Below are 24,668 nucleotides of genomic sequence, written 5' to 3'. Positions count from 1 at the left end.
CTCCATTGTGTGCAACTCAGTGCTGCCCACAACTACCTTAAAAATACTGCAGTTTAAATGTGGCGTGAAATGCGAGAACTAAGGTGGACCACAAAATTCACGCCGCACTCTCTGTAATTTAACGCTGATAAGTTGCCACTGGTCTTGCAAGTTACCAAGGGCAACTTAAATCTTTCACAAAAGTTCAAGAAATTTCTGGTTTCTATGGGAAAGTTGTTTATTATACAAGATTTAATTTTTGATGCCATTTAAGCATAAGTAAAGAGTTGTGAAAAACAGAAATTATGAAGTGGTAAGAACTAAACATGCATACACTGTAAAGATTTAATATGAATTCAGTAAAGTACTGATTACATTTTAACATAAATATTAGAGCTCTTCAGATTTCTTGATACCTTGAACTCAACAGTATGAACAATTTCAGAATCTGGGTAATATTCCCCACTGGTGAAGCTATTCCACATTGATGTAATGACTTACGTTTTTGTTATATAGAAACTTTTAATACCGGGTCCATGTCACTTTATGAATCAGGCATTATTCAAATCAACCTTCAGTTCATGGTTTATTTGGTCTCTCTTCAGGGTCTGACGCCGGGGAAGAGAAATGAAATAAAATGAAAGAAGAGAGGAGAGAGGAAGAGAAAAGAAGCATGGAGAAGAGAATGGAAAGTAGAGATGAGAAGCAGAGCGAAGAAGTTTGGAGAGGAGGGGAGGGGAGAGGTAAAGGAGAGTGCGGTGTCCTAAGGCTCATATATCTGGCCTCAATGTATACCCCTGGTCAGAGCATATATTGTGTCCAGACCCAACTAACCTGCACTTCCCATAACTCCCATCCGCTCTGCCCACTCTCACTCACTCGTACCTTCCCCCAGCTCCATTCCTCCTCCCTTTCCTCAGTCCTTCCATTTTCCCAAGAACATCCATTCCATCCATCCTCAACAAATTCGCCATCCTACATCCAACCCTCTCTAATCCCCCTCCCTTCTTTCAGTCTCTCCATCTTCCCTTCATCATCCACTTATTCCATCTTCAACTCACTCGCCACCCTCGATTCACTACACTCTCCCTCCATCCCATGCTTTAATCCTTCCGTGTGCCCTTCATCCCCACTCTACCCACCTTCAACTCGCTCTCCACACCTGGCACACTCTACTCTCTGTCCCTTCTTCCCTCTAAAGTCTAAACCCTCCATCATTCCTTTATCATCCACTCCACCCAACCCCATCTCACTCGCCACCCAGCACCCTCCGATCTCTACCACTCCCTCCCTCTTTCCGCTAAGACCGTCCATCTTCCCTTCAACATTTACTCCATCTACCCCCCAGCTCACTTGTCACCCACAGCCTAGTCAACACTCCCTCCTACCCTTCCTTCAATCCTCTACTGTATGTTCCCTTCAACACAAATTCACCCATCTTCGACCCACTCTACCTTCCGTACCTCCACTTTCCCCTCATCTTTCAATCACTCCTTGTCCTCCATCATCCTCCACCCCAGTCCACTCTACTCCCCATCCTTTCCTCCAGTCCATCTAGTTTCATTTAACTTTCCAAACCATTCATTTAATCCACTTCCATTTCCTGGATTAAACGAAATCAGTCCACTTCTTTCTGTGCCCATTCATTTCTTCTTTATTTCCACTTCCTCTTCACGCATCATTATTTCAAAGTTTCTTCCAGTTTAGCCCCTTCACTTCTTTTTCTCTTACTTCCTTTTCAGTCTTTCCACTTTCCTCTTCAGTTTCTCATCTTTCTACCTTTCTATTTCAATCTTATGTTTTTTAACATCCCTCACATTCCATTCACCTATCCACCTCCTCACATTTCCACCAGTCATCCTTACATTCCATACTATAGTCCATGTCAGTTTACTCCTTCCAAAATCCTCCAGACTTAGTCCTTTCATTTTTTCTAACACTCCATTGTTATATTCTGTCCATTTTAATCTGGATTAAAACTGACACTTCTCAGTCTTCAATGTTGAGATGTAACGAGAGGTTAACAATAGAATATGGTGCTAGTCACGAAAAAGTGCTACAGGAAGGATGTAAAGCCGTAGCAACTGCCTTATTCTGCTACGGAAGAACAGGAAATAAGCTTCAAAATAATGATAGTCACCGCCAGGTTAAGGTAGACGAACTATAGTGCTCATTATTTTCCAGTTCATCTCAAGCCAATTCTTTCTCCCAGTCCCCTTCTGATCTCTACAGCCTTCCAGTTCCCTTCTAATCCCTCTAGCCTTCCAGTTCTTTTCCAGTCCCTTCACCCTTCCAGTTCCCTTCTAATCCTTATAGCCCACCAGTTCCCTTCCAGTTCCTATAGCCTAATTCCCTTCTAATCCCTATAGCCTTCCAGTTCTCCTTTAATCCCCATGGTCTTCCAGTTCCCTTCTAATCCCTCTTGTCTTCCAGTTCTCTTCCAATCCCTATAGACTTCCAGAACGACAATACTCACTGGCGACACCTCCCAAGCCTCGTGAATTCCAAGACCTACGTTAATCTAAGAAACTGTAATTTATTTTCTATCCTTTCCAGAACTCCATTACTAAGATAACCCCACCTCAGAATTATCACCCCCTTCCAGGTCAGCATTCAGTTCAGCTTCCACGGCCTTTATCTTCCTGTGCTAGTGATGTAACATTCTTTTTTTCTCACTTCATCGTCTCCTATTTCTTTCCAGTGCCCAGTTTCTCTCTCTCTCTCTCTCTCTCTCTCTCTCTCTTCCCCTATTTCTTTTAAATGTCTCCCTCTTGTTCTTCTCCAACCCTTTCTCACTTTTCCTCCTACAGCACTATGCTCTCTTCCCTTTCTCCTGCTAGTTCTCTCTTACTTCTTAGGAAAAAAAAAAAATCCTTCTGGTTCCCTTCACAGCCCTCGCTATACTCACATCCTCCTCCTCCTGCTCTCCCCTATCCAAGCATCTCTTCTAAGCCCTCTGTCCCTTCTTCCCCTCCCCTTCCCGCCACCTCCCTCACAGCCCCGTAGCTCAGCCTCCCGTGGGAACCTGGCTCATGAAACTGGAAAGAAATTGGTTTTCCCGCAGTGCCCCCTTGGGAGTGCCACGTTACACTAAAATATTCCTCGCGTTTTCAGAAAGTACTCTCATTCCCTCACCCTCTGCCCCAGTGCTGGAGAGGGGCGCCTTCATGCGGTGGTACCAATATTGCCAAGTGGTGGAGCTGCCCGGACATACTAAAGTACTTCAACTCCCCACCTATCCCCCGAAAGGTAGATAATGGTGGGCTACAGTAGTGAGGAAGCTTCAACCTCCAATCGACCTGGTTCACATTCAGATGAACTTGTGGCAAAAAATCAGGAATACGCTATGAACACCAACATCGCCACAAACAACACCAACAACCCCCTATCAGAAGAGACTGGATGACTCCGTCGCTGATGCCTGTCCAGGATGCAAAACAGCACCCCATACTATTAAGCACATTATTGAAGACTGCATTGCACACAATCACCTACGCCAACAACACAACATACACTCTTTGAGAGCTCTGTGGGAAAGCTCGGTCTAGGCCATGGCCTTCCTAAGGGACTCGGGGCTGTCTAGGGAACTACTACTACTACCCTCGCCCTTGTGTGTGAGTGGAGTTTCATATAGGATCATGTCTGGCCTCGATTGTACTGATGGCTGTGCTATAGGTAATATATATAGGAGGCTTCGTAGCACCTTTTCTTCAGCGATTTATTTTGCATATTATACTTCAAGATTCCCTGGTATGGCAATTATTTCGCTTGTATATCGACGTAGTTTGTATCAGCGATATGCAAGAGGAAACATGAGTAAAATAAAGAAAATAACTAAAAAATGATGTACTTATAAAAGAGACAAAGACAATCAGAAGATATTCCTAAGCCTCCAAAACAAATCGAGAGAGGCGATGATGGCTTGGAGATGGAGTGTGATGACGTGGCGGCCACAAACTAAAGAGGCATTAGAGGGCAAGAGATGGAGGGAACGTGACAGACGGAAAACTAAAAAGGCATTAGTGGGTAAGAGATGGAGTGTGAGGATGAGGCTGCTTGAAATCTTAAGAGGCACTGGCGTAGACAAATGCAGAAAATTGTGTGGTGGTGATGGTGCCTCAGACTTGGAGAAAGAGGATCTGGCTGGCAGAGAATCAGAGCTATTCATGGCTAACAGATGGAGTGAGAGCATGAGGCAGAAAACCATAGACTGATATAAATCAATAAAGATCGATTTAAAATATATAAGCAACAGAAAACTAGAAACATACTGGTGACTATGAGAAGATGGAATAAGAGGAGGAGCCAAGGCGATGATAATGGAAACTGATCTTCAAATAAGGTCCAAATTGGTGTCATGAAACTGGAAAAGGCTTCGATACAAAATTTAAAAACAAACTAGCGTTTTCAATCACGCTTATTATTTCTATATGAAAAATTCTTCACGTGTGACATCTTCCGCCACCAAATCCTAACACCTGTCCGTCTCTCACCTGTCCACTCAGAGTTCTGAAAAAAACAAATGCATAACACAACACAATTCTGCATTCTCAAAAAGGCTTTACTGGCTGACATCGCTGACGGAGTTTTGCCTTCCACACACACACATTACCTATATATATATATATATATATATATATATATATATCGTTTTCGTTTTTTTTAAAGGCTCCAACATGCTTGCATGTGTCGGCCTTGGTCACCTAATGGCGGCTCTCCACGCTGCACGATCCATTGCAGCCTCCCTGTTCAGTCCCTTAACCCTAAGGTCACACTTAATGACCTCGTCCCATGTCTTTCTCGGTCTACCCCTCATAACTCCACCCCCAATATTAACACTTCTCACCTTCCTCACCCAATTATCATCCCCCATCCTCTCCACATGTCCAAACCACCTCAATCTACCTCTCCTCATCACAGCACCAATGCACTTCAGTCCCATCCTACCTCTCAACTCTTCCATTGTAAACCCAGCCCCTCCAGGCCTTGGACGCAGGGACGCACTGCACATCCACCTAATCATTGTCATTTCTGTACGTCTGAGCCGGCGAATATCTTCCTCCTTCACTGCCCAGGTCTCACTGCCATACAGCATTACACTCCTAACACATGCTGCATACAAAGACCCCTTAGCACGTAGGGAGAGCCCTCTCAATGTCAAGAGAGGCAAGAGCTCCCTGAACTTCTCCCAACCACTTCTCACCCTAGCCACAGAGCTAGCTCCAGCCCCACCTCCAGCACACAACATGTCTCCCAAATAACAAAACTCTTCCACACACTCAAGAGATTCACCAGCAAGTTCAATCCTTTCACGTCTGACAATCTCCACCTGCTCACCCCGGCACGCCGTACACATAAAATCAGCATTATCTCGCAGTCTACCTCTGATACCACTACATCTCTTATGCATCCATTTATCACAAACACCGCACAAGATGGAATTACTTCCCACGCCCTTGTGGCAAACTGCACATGGCCACCCTCCCTCGTCTTTGACAGTACCGCCACCAACCCTAGATATCATCACTTTTGTTTTATCTGCATTTACCCTTAAACCCTTTTGCCCCATACCATCTCTCCACTTCCTAAAACTTTCCTCCGCCTCCCTTTCATTCTCTGCAATCAACACCAAATCATCAGCATACAACAACTCCCACGGGAGTCCGTTTCTAAAGTCACGGGAAACGGCTTCAAGTACCATGATAAACAACATGGGACTCAAGACTGACCCCTGATGCACACCAACATACACGGAAAACTCATCACTCAAATCTCCATTCACTCTCACCTGGGTGTGAGCACCCACATACATGGCCATAACCACCCTAACCAGCCACTCCTCCAAGCCAAGCTTTCTCACTGCCCACTTCACCACCTCTCTAGGGACTCTGTCAAAGGCCTTTTCCAAATCAACAAAAACAAAATAAAGATCCCTTCTCCTACCAATATATTTTTCCTGAAGCTGTCGAACAATGAATATGGCATCAGTGGTCCCCCTACCTGGCATAAACCCAAACTGCATCTCATCAATATTCACTCTTTCTCTAATCATACCTTCTAAAACTCTCTCCATTACCTTCATTATCTGATATATATATATATATATATATATATATATATATATATATATATATATATATATATCGACAGTGTGTGTGTGTGTGTGTGTGTGTGTGTGTGTGTGTGTGTGTGTGTGTGCACTCTACCTCTTCTCTACCCACACCAACTTTTGACGGCTTTGCATCTTGACAGTCTATCCCCGTCTCTCCAACTCAAAATATTCACCACCCTTCAAAACCCTCTCTCTCAGGTTACTTCTTCCCACGTCGCCTCCTTCACCCGTAATGACCATCTTAGAAGAGCCAACAACGTAATTCCTGCTGCGACGGAACAAAGCCGCCTTGGATCTATACCTGACCCCTCTTACCCCGGCAGGCTCTCACCTCACCCGTCGCCACTGCCTTCTTTCCTTCCCCCACCTCGCCAAGCCTCACCCGGGGGCCCACCCTGGAGGTTAATTAGCATCACCTCCGCCATTACAACTGCAATTTACCTGACCTTTTTTCCTCTCCTGAATAATTCACTGTCAGGGAGGACTTTTATAAACCCCCGCTTAGGGTAATGGGTCCCCAAGCCCAGCAAAACAGCCGTCAACATGTCCATCTTTCCTTACACCTCCCTATACATAACAATTATACCCGTTCCACCTACTCTTCAGAAGTATACTTTCTTCTCTTGCCCTCCCCCCTCCCAAAATGAGCAAATATACCTCATTCATTCATCATTCATTGCCAGACGCCATGTATCCCAAACGGGGTGGCCAAGGGCTTAGAGTTAATTGTTTTACAGGGAGGGGCACTAATCCTCCACCAAAAATATGCCTCTAAAGGGAAAAATATGTCAAAAATCATCAATCAGTTCCTGAACAGTACTGTTTCATCTATTCCTCTACCCTCTTCCGATACCTCTAAATATACGTGTTTTATTCACCCCAGATAAATACTGTACAGTAGACAGATATATAGATATACTGTATTGATAGATAGATAGATAAACAGACAGACAAATCGACAGACAGATAGAGATGGACAGATACACATAGATAGACAGATAGATAAATATAAAAATACACAGATACGTAGATATATAGATATGTATGTATGTATGTATGTATGTATGTATGTCCCGACCATCAGGGCATCACAGCACAATGAGACGGACCCACGACCACCAACCCGAACTTTCCCTCCCAGACTGCCAACGCTGCACCAGGAATCAGATATCTGGGTCTGTTCATCATACTCAGCAGCAGTAATCAAGAGGACGAGAGAGAGAGAGAGAGAGAGAGAGAGAGAGAGAGAGAGAGAGAGAGAGGGGGGGGGAGGAAATGATATCGCCAGAGCAGGAGACCACAAGAGAAGAGGTATACGATGGCTGGAATTAGTACGAGAAATATGACACGGCTCTGAAATTTGGAGAGAAAGAAATGTTGAAGTCTGGTCTGGGATGAAAAAGACAAATATACACCTCTAATCCTGAACCGACATAAAACAACACATCATAACTTTCGACACAGGAAGAAAAAATAACCAAGACTTTGAATGAAGAAGGAGAAATATGATAACTCTGGATGTGAAAGAAAAATATATCCCTCCTCTGTCATTTGAGTACAAAATATGCCTGTACTGCTGCTCTGGATGTACTCTTACTAAGAAAAATGACGCTTCTGGTCTGAGATTAAAACGAAAAACGATGCCTCTTTCGTGGTTTTTAGATATCAGGGCACACACACACACACACACACACACACACACACACACACTACATCTCCATCTGTTTGAGGACGAAGAAGTAGTAGGAGATGAATTAACCACTTCACTATGATGACGTATTTTTTATCCTTGCAACCACCAGACGATTCTACTGACCTTAGGGGAGATGTCTTGTATTGAAGGGGTTAATGAAGGCTATATCTGAACTGTTCTCTCTCTCTCTCTCTCTCTCTCTCTCTCTCTCCAACAATTTATTCCCTCTACCCCCACCACGTGTCATTTTATCTTTATTTTATTTCCTCGTTTCATTGATTGCCTCCTCTTTCTAGTCTTCCTCACTCCTTCCCTCCCAGCTTCCTCCCTTCTCTCCTCCAGCACTGTATTTCCTCCATCTCCTCTTTTGTCTCTCATTTTACCTCCATTTTTTTATCTCCTTGCCTCATCAGTTTCCTCTTCTCCCTCCCTCCTTCAGCACTGTACTTCCTCCATCTCCCTTTTTCTCTCTTATCTCCAATCCTATCTCCATTTTTTTTTATCTCTATTAGTTTCCTCTTTTCCCTCCCTCTTCCAGCATTGCATTCCCTCCACCCTCGTCCTCCTCTCGCACTCTAATGAATCAAAAGAGAGGACGAAAAAATACGAATTCGCTCACATGAAAGAGACCATTTTTCACTTTCTCGTCCATCCTCTAGTGCTGCGAAAAAAAAAAAAATGAGAGTTGTGTCATTAATCTGTTTATTTAGGAAATCTGAAGTCTTTGTGAAACAGGATAACAATTTTCCCTCACAGTATAGAGACTTCCCAAACTACAACATCGTCCTAAAAAAAAAACTGTTGGGCTTAAAGAAACGTGTTGTCTAGGAGGAGGAGGAGGAGGAGGAGGAGGAGGAGGAGAAAAAAAAGATAAGGAAGAGAGGGAAAACAACACCCAAACCACCACTACCAACCTCCACTCTCTCTATCCATCGCGACGCCTCCCGTAGCATTTACAGACAGTTGTTTTGATCTCATTACGTACGTCAAGATCCCACAATGTCACATCTCGTCTATCCATTATCAATTTTTCTTTTCCAGGCTTCATCTCTACCATTCCCAACACCATCACGCCTTTTGCTCATACTTCCCTTCCCATACTCCCCTCCTTGTGCGCTCGGAGACAGAAGTCCACCTAATATTTCACCTCCTCATCTTCTCACCTTTCTCTGTTGACTGATATTCCTATGATATTCCAAACCCGAGAGAGGCTTTGCACCTTTATTTGCCCATACATGATGCTCTGATATGATGCGCCAGGAAGGAGAGTGACGGACATGCCCCAAGAGTAAAGTAGATGCTGGGGAATAGTACCCGTGCGCGAACTTTACTTTTTTTCCAATTACTTTACAATCACCATCTTACTTCTCGCGATTACATGTCTCCTCCTCCCACCTCCATCCTTCTGCCACCCCAATTCCATCCCAAAGACCCTCCAAACTGCCTATCAACTATTCTTCTTTCTCATTTCCATACTAACCTCCCATTCACCACAGCTACCTACCAACGGGAACTCTCTCTGTCTGTCTGTCTGTCTGTCTGTCTGTCTGTCTCTCTCTCTCTCTCTCTCTCTCTCTCTCTCTCTCTCTCCCATATGCCAGCAAACTCATTATCCCTCCTCCTTCCAAAAAATTTAATAAACCCGACCGACCACCCTTCTCATCTCATCCCAACCCTCTCCTACTCCCACCCACTCCCCCTCCACTACCCCCACCCATCCCCCCCTCCACTACCCCCACCCATCCCCCCCTCCACTACCCCCACCCATCTCCCCCTCCACTACCCCTCACCCATCTACCCATTATCATCTTTAAAAGGCTGATAATGAACTACTTAAGGTCCCCCTCTCAGTTCCCTTGACTATTATTACGTGGGGGAATGGGAAGAAAATGGAAGGAGAGAGAGAGAGAGAGAGAGAGAGAGAGAGAGAGAGAGAGAACAACCAAGCAAGAACGCGTACCCAGATCCCCAGCCAACTCGCGTAAAGGCAAAACATTTTTCAACCATTTCCTCATACACATCCGGAACCCAACACATGTACACCCTGTAGCCACACCCCACACTCACATACACAGGCATACACGCACCACCACACAAATATACACACGAGCACACAAATATACACACGAGCACTCAGACATACATTCATGGATTGTTTGTGTGGAGGGGTTGTGTACTAAAGGCGTGATGTGTATGAGTGTTTGTTTTAGTGTTTGTATCGCTCTTTGTGGCTGTGCTGGTGAAAGGCAAATACAACATATATAAAAGAGGTAAAACAAACACCACCACACCAGCAATACAACGACATGCACATTTCTCATACATATGTAAACTACAGGAGTGTTTGTGGGAGTGTTCGTGCCGCTGTTCTGTGACTGTACAAGCAAGGGGCAAAATGTAAGTTAAATATATACACAAAATAAGGAAAATAAAGATAGGACAAAAATAAAAACAAGATGCAACACAGGGAGTAATCGAAAGACAAAACCTTAGATAAATAAATAACACAAATAAAAAGAAGGCAAATATAAAATGACCCACAAATTTCTCGCATATATGTAAGCTATTCAGGGACAAAAAGATATGGATGAAAATTAATCCAAAGAAACGCAAACCAAGCAGATCTTAATTTTAGGGAGGTGCCTGTCGAATATAAATGACTTTTTTATCACTACAATTGAGTAAAGACGAAGTACAGTACAAAATTTCCCTCACCCTCCCTTGCCAGTCCCTGCAGTCAAAGCCGGCAGGAAAAAGTAAGTCAGTGGAAAAAAAGTGAGAGAGAGAGAGAGAGAGAGAGAGAGAGAGAGAGAGAGAGAGAGAGAGAGAGAGAGAGAGAGAGAGAATTTTAGGGATGAAGTGTAGGAAAAATCTCGTGAACCGCACAGACCGACAGACTGACAGGCAGACAGACAGACAGACATCAGTGGAAAGCTCTCACCCCATGCTGTCTGCCTGAACTAAAGGTGATATTCCTACAGCCTGCCCTGGGGATCTCGCCTCTGTCCTCAAACACAAACATCTGCACCTCACACACGCCTCGCACACCGTCATACCGCTGCCTAACCTCCTCGTCTCTCTGGCCTTTAGCGTGACTCATTACGGTTAAATAAATCATCATCATCATCATCATCATCATCATCATCATCCTGACCCTATCTCCCACCCAAGGATGAGTTGTACCTGTAAAGAGACTACATCATCTCTGCAAGATGGGATGAAGCAGGCTATTAGTGATATTAACTACCTTATAATATGCAACTTGCCTAAACAATTGCATCTAAATAATACCCTGATTATTATTATTATTATTATTCAGGGTCTTTCTATGCTGTTCTGTTCTCTCTCTCTCTCTCTCTCTCACACACACACACACACACACACACACACACACACACGTGCGACATCAGCGCTCCGTACCGAACCAACACGGCCAGTGGCATTACCTAATTTAGTATCTTTATATGAGTCAAGCTCTGTACCAGGTTAGACTAAATAATTTTTCATTATTAAAAGAAAAAAAAATAAGAAGTTTAAACAAGAATTGTTCAAACAGAAAAGAGAACCAAGACGAAAGAATGCGCTCAGTCAGCTGAGGTTTGTTTAGACTACAGCAGCAGGGGGAATGTAAGAACATATTCTGTACATTTAGTATTGCAAAATGGATACATACTTTGGTAAAGCAAATTTGGAAAAGAAAAGGGATAAAGGTAGAAAGCAAAATGATGATTTCTACCAAGAACTGGTTGAAGTGGAGACTCACAATAGACTGGTTGAACGTGTACACAAACTAGAAATGGCTTTCAAAAATGAAATTGATGAAATAAAGAAGCAGATGCACTTGCAAAAGGAAGAAATAGAAAAACTAGGAAGGGAGGCCAACAAGAAAGACACAACCATCAGTGAACTAACAGTGGAACTGAGTACACTTAGGAAGAAAATGAGTGAAATGGCACGTACAGTAGTCAATCACGAGAGTGTTATGGAAGAGTTCAAAAATGACACAGAGACAATTAGGCAAGTAAGCAGTCTGACAGACCAAAGCAGTGATATTGAGGAGAAGATAACACAGGTGAATGAAGCTGTGCAAAGCTACAAAAATGATGTGGAAACCACGTATGCTGAAATGGTGAAAGTAAAGAAAGACTTAGAAACAAGGGTGGAGGAAAAAAGCATTAAACAGGAAGTGAAAAGAATAATCCAAAACAATCCAAACTTAGTCAGAGATTCAGTAGATATAAACAAATCTATAGTAATCACTGGTATAGAAGAGGAAGAAGTAAAAAACAAGATCACAAGAGACAAAAAAGGAGATGGCATGTGTAATGAGCTTACTGAAAGAAGTATCAGAGGAAATCTGTAGTAAAGACATAGAGGAACACAAAAGGTTAGGGAAATACGAGAAAAGCAGGACAAGAAATCTAAAGATGACTTTCCAGAGTGTAAACACTCTGGAGGAGATACTAAAAAATGCAAAGAATCTTATAGAAAAAGAGGAGTTCAAAAATGTATGGATAAAAAGATGCCTAACACAAGAGGAACTGGAATTACTGAAAGAGAAAAGGGAGGAAGCAAAAACAAAAAAATGAGGGAAGATCAGAAGAGGAGAAGAAGAAATTTTCTTACAGAGTAATAGGATTGCAGGTACGAAAGTGGTACACAAACAGGATGGAATAAAAAGGAGGAAGGTAGTAAAACCATGTCATGACAAGTATATAAACAAGATGATAAAGTTGATGTACTCAAATGTGGATGGAATGGTATCTAAATTACTAGAGATGAATGATTATGTCAGAGAAAATGAACGACAAATAATATGCCTAACTGAAACAAAATTAACACCAAGGATATCCAATGACATACTAAACTTAGAGGAATACAATATAAGGAGAAGAGACAGAAATTTAAAAAAAGGAGGAGGAATTATAATATTAACTAAGAAAAATCTAAAAGTCAATGAAATAAAACTAGATATACCATCACAAGTAGAACTGATTGCAGTAGAGATCAACACATCTAAAGGGAAAGTAATTGTAGCCAATTTGTACATGCCACCCAAATCAAACATATGGGAAAGAGACGAATATGAGGACCTGGGAGAGAGTACAATTCAGAGTTTAAGATCATTACTACGTAAAATGGAAGAGAAATCGGAAAGAATTATACTAACTGGAGATTTTAATACAAATATAAATTGGAATACTCTAGATATAATTAGCCAAGAAAGCTGTTCGGACCAAAAGCTCCTGGATCTCGTGCAAGAGTTTGTCCTAACGCAACATGTGAGGGAAACCACCAGAAAAAGAGGACTCGATGTACCTTCAGTGCTAGATCTAATATTTACTAGGCAAGAACATGATATTGACAGTTTTAATATATCACCCTCCACTCGGCAAAAGCGATCATGCAGTACTATATTACAACTTCAGGATAGCATATGACATAGTTAACAGCAATGAAAGTTACAAAAAGAGCCTAAACTATAAAAAGGGAAATTATCAAGACCTAAAGAAGTATTTCTCAGAAGCTGGTTGGGAAAATGAGCTTAGAGGACATGATTTAAATGCTGTATATAAAAAATTCTGTGAATTTTATGAAATAGGAGTCCAGAAGTACATCCCAGAGCACAAAGAAGCAGATAAGAAAATACAGAAATGGTTCAATACGGAATGTAAAAAATCAAAAGAAAGTAGAGATTTGTTGTGGAATAGATACAGAAGATACAATAGTGAAAGGGCGTATAATAATTACAAACAGGCAAGAAACGATTATACAAGAATAAGGAGGGAAGCCCAAAAACAGTTTGAGGAGGATATAATAAATAAAAGTAGCGATCAACCAAAGATGTTTTACAGCTACATCAGAAGCAAAACCAAAGTAAAAGTTATAATACAATCCATTACGGACAAGGGAATCACTTATACACAAGAGAAAGATATTTGTGAAGCACTAAATAAGAATTTCCAATAAGTTTTTACAGAAGAAAAAAATTTTGAGAGGGACTATGTGGAACAAGCATGTCCACACATACTACCAGATGTACAAATAGCAGAAAAAGTAATACAGGAGGAGTTGAGTAATTTAGACAGAGGAAAAGCAAGTGGTCCTGATGAAATTTCATGTTAGGTACTACGAGAATGAAGGAGTTGAGTAAACCATTATTTTTAATTTTCAAGAAATCCTTGAGTCAAGGTAAACTACCTGATATTTGGAAAAAAGCAAATATTGTCCCCTTATTCAAGAAAGGAAATAGACAAAATCCACTCAACTACCGACCAGTATCACTGACCAGTGTTGTAAGCAAGGTATTAGAATAGCCTATAAGAAAAGCTTGGGTAAACCATCTAGAAGAACACAACATGATAACAGAAAGACAGTTTGGTTTCAGAAAAGGAAAATCATGTGTTACTAATCTGTTGAGCTACTATGACACAGTAACAAACACAATACAGGAAAGAGAAGGATGGGTGGACAGTATCTATTTAGATTTCAAGAAAGCTTTTGACACAGTACCACACCAAAGACTTCTATGAAAACTGTACCATCAAGGAGGAATTCGAGGCAAACTGTTTTGTTGGATGCAAGACTTTCTCATAAAAAGAGAAATGAGAACAGTACTAAGAGGAAACTACTCATCATGGAAAGAAGTGACTAGTGGAGTACCACAGGGTTCAGTGCTGGCACCAATCATGTTTTTAGTGTATATAAATGATATAAACAGTAACACTGGAAATGAAAGCTATCTGAATATGTTTGCAGATGATGCAAAAATACAAAGGAGAATTACTAACACAGACTCCTGTAAAGTGCTACAAGAAGAATTAAATAAACTTCATGAATGGAGTAGTACATGGCAATGGAATTCAATGTGGACAAGTGTCATGTAATCAAGTTTGGTAAAAGTGGAAGAAGACCTGATTGGGATTATAAGTTAGGAAATAAAACCCTATACACATCAGAAAGAGAGAAAGACCTAGGTGTGATTATCAATAACAGACTATCTCCGGCTGACCACATCAGCGAGAAGGTACGGAACATGTATACACTGCTTGCAAATATGAGAATAGCATTCACATACATAAATGAAGACATGCTAAGAAGGATAATAACATCATTCATTAGACCAACCCTGGAATATGCATCAGTAGTCTGGAGTCCCCATCTCAAAAAACACATAGACAAGATTGAAAAAGTTAAAAGGGCCGCTACAAGATGGATACCAAGCTTAAGGGACCTAAGCTACGAAAAAAGACTAAATAAACTGAATCTACCAACACTACAGGAGAGAAGGAAAAGAGGTGACATGATAATGCTATATAAGTGCATATCAGGGAAGGAGAAAATAGACATAAATGATTACTTAACATAAGGAGAAGCATCAGCAAGAGGACACTGCAAAAAACTGCATAAGAAGAGAGGTGATAACGACGTAAGGAAATTCAGTTTCCCAAACAGAACAATTGATCAATGGAATGCATTACCGAATGAAATAGTGTGTGCCAAAACAATTCACAAATTTAAGGATATGTACGATAAATATGGTTTAAGACACGGGACAGTACGAGCTTGACTCATTCCTGTAAAGATACAATTAGGTAAGAACAATTAGGTAAGAACACACACACACACACACCTTCTACAGTAATATCACTCAATTTCCCTCAAGCCTGTTAGCCTGTTACCCAGTTAACGGATCAACTTACAGGAATCCATTAAGACAGAGAGAGAGGGAGAAGCACTTTAATAAGGTGAGGTTGGGGTCAAAGAGAGAGAGAGAGAGAGAGAGAGAGAGAGAGACGCTTTCACACGTTCTCCAAATATCGCAGGTTTATGTCTCTGTTGATTTCTCTTGACACTTTTATTTTTAATCTGAGGTTTCATTTTTCCTTTCACTGATATTTTCGTTCTTCTTTTCCAAACCTTTTTCAGGGCCTCTACAATTTTTTTTTTTTAATTCAAACGCGGTCCTGAACTTCCACTTGTTGTTTGTTTTCGCACAAGGATTATTATTACTATTTTTTGCCTCTGTTTTTTTCCTCTTCATTCTCTTTAATTTTTCTACCCAATAGCATTATTTCCATTTTTCAATTTCTGGTTTGGTAACTGGGTGAATTATCTACAACTGTATTTTATTCAGCAAACTTGCGAAACAAAAAAACTCGATAAAAATTACAATATATTACATTCTCTAGAAGTATTTCCTATTTTCCTCTTTACATCTCCGAGAAACTCTTCACACTGAGCCCGAAATCCCCCAAGTTGGATATACTTTGACGCGGGATATGAAATGGAAAAACAGGATAGCTCGTTTCAGGGGTCCACGTTCTGGGCCTGCTATTTTCACTGCCAGACATGACGTAGGTGTAAACGAGAAACATAAAGCCAAGAATATGAGCCAATAAAACATGGCTACCTCTCTATCCAGTTTCTGATCTCACCTATAAGATCGGACAATGCACGTCTGAGTGTGTTCGATCCCTGCCTCAGCGTTAACCCCTTCACACCTATGACGTTTATTAAAATTTATTCCTGTTGCATTTAAACTATTTTTAAAAGATTATCATGAAATTCGTTTAAAGTGTAAGGGCTAGATTGGCCTCCCTTAAACCTACTCCCCACTCGAAGCCCTTCCCAATCATGAGTAATATATTCTATGGAGACAGGAAGGAAGAACCATTGAACAACGTCATAGGATTTAAGGAGTTGACAGATCCTTACTATTTCATCCCTCTATATATGATCTCTTTTAGGTCTGGGTTGAGGGTGGCGCGAGTGAATTTCTCTTCTTAACAGGTTTCTTCAGTCTTCCCCTTCCTCACTTTTTTTAACAGTCCATAAATATTTTCCTTTTCAATTCTTTGTTCCAGCGTGAGGGGGAATGTCCGAGTTTCATTTATAACTGCTAAAAAGAGAGGATAAAAGGAAGAGATCTAATTAGGGCAATTTTTGTCGACGTACAGCTAATGGGAAGAAAGGGGGAAGGGGAGTGAGGGGAGAGGCGAGGGGAGGAGGGAAAGAAGTGAGGGGAGGAGCGGAAAGGAGGAAGAGAGAGGGGCGGTGAGCGAATGGCGGGGGTGCGGTGAGGAGAGGGAATGGGAATGGTGAGCGAAAGAAAGGGGAAGAGGTGAGGGGAGGGAGTGGGAGAAGCGAAAGAAGAGGTGGGGGAATGGAGGGGGGGCGGTGAGGGGAGGGAAAGGAAGCAGTGATGGGCGGGAGGTAGGAGGAGCCAGGAGAGGTGAAGGGAGGGAATGGGAGAGGTGAAGGAAGGGAAGGTGAGAGGTGAAGGAAGGGAAGGTGAGAGGTGAAGGAAGGCTGAAGGAGAAGTGATGGGAGGCAATGGGAGAGGTGAAGGGAAAATGGGGTGATATGAAGAAAGAAAGAGGTAGAAGAGAGGTGAAGTGATGGGGAGAGGTGAAGGGAGGGAGGGGCGAGCAGCAGTGAGGTGAGAAAAAGGGAGATATGAAGGGGAGGGAGGGACGATGAGGAGAGGGAAGAGCCGCGGTAAAAGGGAGGAGGGCAAGGGAACTGTAATGGGAAGAAGGGCAAGGGAGCAGTGAAGGAAGGGGAAGGACGAGGAACAGTGAGGGGAGGATGGAGGAGGATTCAGGAAATCATCAGTTTATATGATTAATTTCGAACTAAAGGACTTTGATACATAGCCATCATTAACCCCGTCAATAAGACAGACTTTCGCTAAATTGCATAGAGGTTTTTAATTCTGGAGTCATCATAAAAAATCAATAAAATTACTACAATAAAAAAAAAAAAAAAAAAAAAAAGCTTGCCTCAAAATTACATTATAATTTGAACTGCACGAGAGGCCAAGATAATTGCGTTAGGGTGCAAAGCAACAAGTTTCTCTCTCGTCTATTTGAGGTCGCTCTGGGTCCACGATGGTAATAAGTCTTGATCACATGTGGAAGAAGTTTGTGTTTAATGGAAAATATAATGCTGTTTTTAAGACGCTTTCATCAACACAAATATTTACAGGGTCCACGAAGGTAATATGTCAAGTCTTGATCACATTTGGAAGAAGTTTGTGTTTAAAGGAAAATATAATGCTGTTTTTAAGACGCTTTCATCAATACCAATATTTATACTCACAGCAATTGCTTTTGAAAAACTTCGATAAAATATTCACGCGATTCCAAGTCAGTTCTTCAGTAAGTGTTCTCATCATATTATATTTCCATTTTAGTACATAACATTCTTAGGAGTACTAAGGAATACAAAGGAAAGCAAACAATAACAGACCTAGTAATCCTTTCGGGGCTATGTGTTAATGAGAAGAGTGCGACTATGATATCTAATTCTATAAGCTGAAGATAAGGAGAGCAAAGCAGGCTTCCCCCCTCCTCCCGCCCTCCATCCTTTCAGTGGCAGGGGAAAAAATAAGGAGAAACACCGTGCACCATCGAAAAACTGCCATTGAAACTTCCTAGGAACGACAGAAGAGGGAAAAAATATATACCGGCATATATTCAACACTAATTTAATAAGCAAAAGGGAAAGTAACATTATCTGATAAACTGCTGTATTCTCTACGATCTGTTACATCATCTGTATATTCACCGTTCTTCATTTGTTTGACCGCACCTCCGTGCGTGCACGAGGTTCGCTGGTTAGGCTCCATAATACAACACACTGACGTCAAAGTTGGGATGAGGATGCCGTTCGGTGGTGAGGTCTCCTGACAGGGAAGTGGGGCGCTGAAGGAGTGAGATGACATGAGAGGAAGAGAGCTGTGGGGAGAGGTAGGGAGATGGGAAGGTGGTAAGAAGGGACTGTGATGGAGAAGAGACGCAAGGGATGGAAGAGGACAGCAGGAGCGAGCACAGGTGGGATGGGGGAAATGAAACTGTTGGGGGGTTAGCAGTTGCAAAATGGAAGGCACTGAAGACAGGGCGGCAGAGAGGAGAGGACTGCCTGTAAGAAAGCTGCCTACGAAGGGAACGTGACACTGAAGAGGAGGGTGAATGGGAGGGGGAAAGATTCATAGCAAAATGAAAGGGCTTTGAAAGAAGGGAAAGAGTGTTGTGAGAAGGGGGTGTAGTGGAAAGGGGATGCTGGGGGAGAGGTGTCGTAAGAGAGGAATGGGTGCTAAGACTGGACGAAGAATGCGAAGGGAAGGGATGCTGAGAGAAGGTGAGATGCTGTGAAAAGGATGGTATGTGGGGGAGGGATGCTGCAAGAGACGGAGGAATGCTGTACGAGAGAAAATGATCCTGCGGGAGGGAGAAGAATAATGTGAAAAGGGAATGGATACTTTGTGGAGGGGGATGTTATGAGGAGGTCGATATTGTGAAGGGAAGAGAAAACTAAGAGAAGGTGGAAAAAGTGCTGTGAGAGAGGAAAATGGATGCTGTAAGTGGGCGAGGGATACTGTCAGAGGGAGGAGAGTGCTATGAGAAAAGGAAAGATGCTTTTAGATGGACATGGATGCTGTAAGAGGGGGGTGGATGATGTAAGAGGGAGAGGGATGCTGTAAGAGGGGGGTGGATGATGTAAGAGGGAGAGGGATGCTGTAAGAGGGAAAGTGATGCTGTAAATGGGAGAGTGATGCCGTAAGAGGGGGAAGGATGATCTAAGAGGAGGAAGGATGATGTAAGAGGGGGAAGGATGATGTAAGAGGGGCAGGAGTTGTAAGCAGACGTAGACGAGGGGTGTAATTATGCAGAGAAGGTTATCTGGCCACCAATCTCGATAGCGTAGTTTTAGGTACTTGTAGTGAGGTAGGGCACTTGATTATGGATCGTTAATCTCAGCCAGAATTGAGTTGTGAAAGGGAATCTCTCCGACATTATATAGAGCGTGGGGAGGATGTGTATGGTAAATTTCCTATCACGTGGACTAACTGGCTAGGGCTCGTTACTCCACGTGTTTGGATACGTCATGAAATTCTTGTTCGTCTGGCCTACGAGGAAGTTTGAGATACATCGTATGGCTAAGAATTCTTGATGGTCTGGAACAAGAGTTGTGGATATACATCGTGTGAATTGACATTCCTGGTTCGTCTAGACAAGGGGATGTGTTCTTTAACTCTTCCTGGAGGACTCAGACATAACTACCTGTTCTACATATTGTTACCTATAGCTATATACAGTAGTTACATACAGTACTGTGTTATATTATGCCTACAGAGTTGTGTATGAAGAGGAAGGGTACTGTGGGCGGTGGATGAATGGTCTGAGGGGAAAAGATGCTGCAAAAGAGGGAATAGAGAGCGATGACATGCGGTTGTGGGAGGATGTAACCAACAAAGGATGGGAAATGGAAGGGAGAGTACGATGATTATATAAGGTGAAGGCAACGGGGGGGAGGGGGGGGAGGGTAGCGGTATGAGGTGGAGGAGGGGGGATAGCAGAGTGAGGGGGTGGGGGCCAGGGCATCACCAAAAAGCGACACAAACTCAACTCTGAACTTTTTCACTCTAGCACCATCAAGACAAAGAAAGCTCATAATGACTTTCGGAGCGGCAAGCGAAGAGCGGGAGATGCAAAACACGATACAATACGCACGATGCAATATTCAGGAGGTACAGGTGGGGACAAAAGTTTGCTGGCAATTCCATTGCGTCTACTCCACACTAGGAGCATGTTCGCCACACCTCTCCCTGACGCATCGTGTCAAACTGAATCATTTATGGACAGTGAAACATACAAGGTCTCTTTCAAATTAGGATTACTAGCCATCAAGGGAAAATGAGAGGCATAAGAAATAAAAAGGAGGAATTTTGTCCCATACCGTGCAAAACAACTGGAACACTTCTTATGCAGGACTTTCGAAACTAGACCTCAAGAGGGGGACACATTAAAAAATAAAAAGACACTCGGAAGATGGCAGGACAAGATCCATGCTATTTTCTGTACGTTACATTTTCAATACTGGAAAATATACGAAGAAAACAAAGCATGAACGAAAAAAATGCAGGACACCGTACGAGAGAAATTGCATGCGGGACACTATAAACTCTATATGCAGGACACATTACGAAAGAAATGTCTGCTGGACAATATAAGAAAGAGATTTGATGCAGGACACACTGCGAAAGTAACTAATATATATGCAGGACACAGTATGATACAAACTTACTCAAGGAGAGGAACTGGGCACTGGAAACAAGATGCAGGACCTAAGACTAATGGAATAATTGAATGAGGGAGATTGTGGACCCTCTGACACGCTGCAGGGAGACAACAGGGAGGGAATTTGGTGATCTGAAGTGAGATGGTGAAGCAGGACAGGTGTGTGTGTGTGTGTGTGTGTGTGTGTGTGTGTGTGTGTGTGTGTGTGTGTGTGTGTGTGTGTGTGTGTGTGTGAACCTAGGTGAAAGTACAGTAGGTCACGCAATCGTCTAACACAATATTTATTCAATCTCATAACATCTACGTATTATTTTAGTTATATCGAATCAATTATATTCACGTTAGAAAATATCACACTGTCTGACGGGATTAAAATTATATGACAATATTAAGCCTGAATTTGAACACAACAGGGTTAACCATCACCGCATACACTGTCCTAAATATCACAAAACATTTCCACATAATCCTTCACCATGCTAATCCTACACAATAATCACCCACCGTGTAATCCTACCGTCCATGATTCTGTTATTCTGACACTAATATTTACCGTAATATTTTGTCTGCTCTTGTATCTTAACAATGTGAATATGATTATAATGCCATGCCTCCTACTTCCTATCAAGCCAGCGTTTTCACTTTATGCAGCTGCGAAATGTGACCATTCATAGTGCCCTGGACTCACATCCTGCTAGTGAGGGAGTGACCGGCCCCAACAATGCCATTTAGCACATCCCAGGCAATGAGTTAACTTCCAATTTTATTCATGACAACCCGAAGAGGTTTAAAACAGGGAAATCCCACTACCTAAACGGTTGGAACGAAAAATATGTGTAAACTCCCACCTCAGGCCACAACCCGGCGCGGTGTGGGAGTGTTGAGGCGCGAGTGAGATGTATGTGCATTTGCTGTGTGGCAAAAGTTTGTGGAGTGACACAAGGCTGGAGGGAAGAATGTGCCCGCGGGAGGGATACATCCTTATTCACCTGGGATGGAGCACCACGGACCAGGCGGAAAGTTAATCCCTCTTGTCAAATGACGACAGGTTAACTGAGTGGAACTTGCGTCCCTCCACATTATTCTGGGAAGCATAAAATTTGTCCCTCCACACTCTGTTCACAGTATAAGGCACGATTCCAACGTAAAACCCATTACATAGGGTATTCGATGTCTGTCGTGAGAACCACATACTGCAAATTCATTCACCCATAATCCAATCCTTTAATGCACCATCGAGAACGTGGAGGGTACGAGGCTAGGCTACTTAGACTAAAGACGAAATAAGGCAAGCGTGACTTAACGGCATTCTCTGAGCATCTTAGAGCAATAGATCAGCAGATGAGATTTTGCTGGTTATATGGTTACCACTCAAAGTAGCAAATGGCTTCTCGGGTTACTGGGAACTCGGGCAACCGTTTAGCTTGTCACTCCTTGTCATGTCACCTGAAAAAGACGCTCACTATTTGAATGTGTGGGTGGTACAGAACACGTGCTTCCCACTTATGACCTAATCATACAACTAAATATATAATAAAAATATATCGGGTATGCGTGATTTTAACTTCGACCGAACTGTTAATGACTCTCAAAAGCAACAGATTCACAGCGTTTACAAAATACTACAAACGGGTAATCAGAGGCCTCGTAAAATATTCCTGTACTGAATATGCATCCTAAAAATATCTGTCCTAATTACTGCGTTCTCTTTTGTTTTCTCTTGTAGTCCATATTTACTTATCTAGCTCTTCTTGACCTCGTTTATTTCTTATATTTATCCCCCCCCCGTCTCTCTCTCTCTCTCTCTCTCTCTCTCTCTCTCTCTCTCTCTCACAAATGTACCATACCATCAACTAAGCAGAAAACAACAGGGTACAGTCATTAAGCGAACAACACAGGGTACGCGGGGCAGTTAAAAAATCCCCAGAGGGCTTAACTTCTTACAAATTCCGATGCTTTTATTCAGATTTTCTCCCATCTTATTATTATTTTTTTTTTCAGGATGGTATAAACGAGAGTACAGTATATTTTAAAACCACAGTACAAATTTTTTTATCTTCACTTTAATGAGGAATGACGTAAAATGGAAGACATTCTGAAGCCGGGGTTCTTAAATTGGATGGCATTCTTTTGAGGGACATTTGGACATTCTGGGAGGAAATAAAAATATAATGCCAAAATGGTCAAAGTAACCTCTTTGATACATTGTTGGTTATAGATCTATTTTATGGTCAAGTGCCTTTTAGCTTTTCAATTGTGCTCTTTTAAGAGAAAAGTCAAAATTTTGATCTTCATATAATTCTGCTGAAAGTACAAAATATATAAATTATTCCCAAAACTATGTAAAAATCTCCCACATCCAGCTAGATTTCTTGCTGCTACACGTCAGAAAGTAACGCTAAATGGAGGCAATTAAGCTCAAGAATCTACAATTACGGGGGGGTAATTTCTTCGTTTGGGAATTAGGGGGATCATAAAAATCTTTCTGGCAAAATTAGGGAATGACCAGGAAATATTTGGAAACCTCTGTTATAAAGGAAAAGGGCTTGGTGAAGATGTAAATGAAAATAACTTGGTGAAGATGTAAATGAAAATAACTTTGTGAGGATGTAAATGAAAATAAAAAAGACTTAGTGAGGATGTAAATGAAAATAACTTTGTGAGGATGTAAATGAAAATAACTTTGTGAGGATGTAAATGAAAATAACTTTGTGAGGATGTAAATGAAAATAACTTGGTGAAGATGTAAATGAAAATAACTTTGTGAGGATGTAAATGAAAAGGACTTGGTGAGGAAGTAAATGAAAAGGACTTGGTGAGGATGTAAATGAAAAGGACTTGGTGAGGATGTAAATGAAAAGGACTTGGTGAGGATGTAAATGAAAAGGACTTGGTGAGGATGTAAATGAAAAGGACTTGGTGAGGATGTAAATGAAAAGGACTTGGTGAGGATGTAAATGAAAAGGACTTGGTGAGGAAGTAAATGAAAAAAAATGTGGTCCTCTGGAATAGAGCCGGAGGAACAAGCGGAAAGGAGATCTGGACTAGAACGAAGGGCCACGGCTGAATAATCAAGGTAATCAAGGAGACTCATTCCTGTTTAATAAGTAAGGTAATCAGGGAGACTCATTCCTGTCTAACAAGTAAGGTAATCAAGGAGACTCTTTCCTGCCTAATAACTAACGTAATCAAGGAGACTCATTCCTGTCTAATAGTTAAGGTAAGCAAGGAGACTCATTCCTGTCTAATAACTAACGTAATCAAGGATGCTCATTCCTGTCTCAAAACTAAGGCTCATGGAATTTCATACAACCACTACCTATAAGTTGTCAGTAGCTCAGTTCCATCAAATAAAAACAAACCAAATAGCCACTTTATGTTAAACTTAAGAATGTGGCCAGTTCCGTCATGTAATATGACGCCTACTATTAGCACAGTTATTGTCCCTCAACCCTGGACAAACCCCGGGGCTAAGGGGGTAGGTGTACAGAACGCCTCCACAATATCAGGGGCGGGAGGGAAGTAGGCCCCGAGTGTTGCTCCTCGCTGCCAACTAATTAAAACTCAAGCAGCCCAACACAGGCACCACGAAGCTCAAGCAGGCAGGCAGGGAGGCACGTTGAGGTAGAAGGCACGGTGAGGCAGTGGTAGAGTAATGAAGGTGGCAGGGTGAGGCTGGTGGCAGGGTGAGGCAGGGAGATGGTATCAAGCAGGTTGGCGAGATAAGGCAGGTGGCATTGTGTGGCAGGGAGGTAGTATAAGGCAAGTAAGACCGGGAAGCAGAGTGAGGCGCAATGAT

This window comes from Coenobita brevimanus, chromosome 70 (assembly GCF_032717465.1).
Source record: "Coenobita brevimanus isolate Jiangsu-jjx chromosome 70, ASM3271746v2, whole genome shotgun sequence".
Taxonomy (NCBI): Eukaryota; Metazoa; Arthropoda; class Malacostraca; order Decapoda; family Coenobitidae; genus Coenobita; species Coenobita brevimanus.
This window is presented reverse-complemented; position numbering follows the sequence as displayed.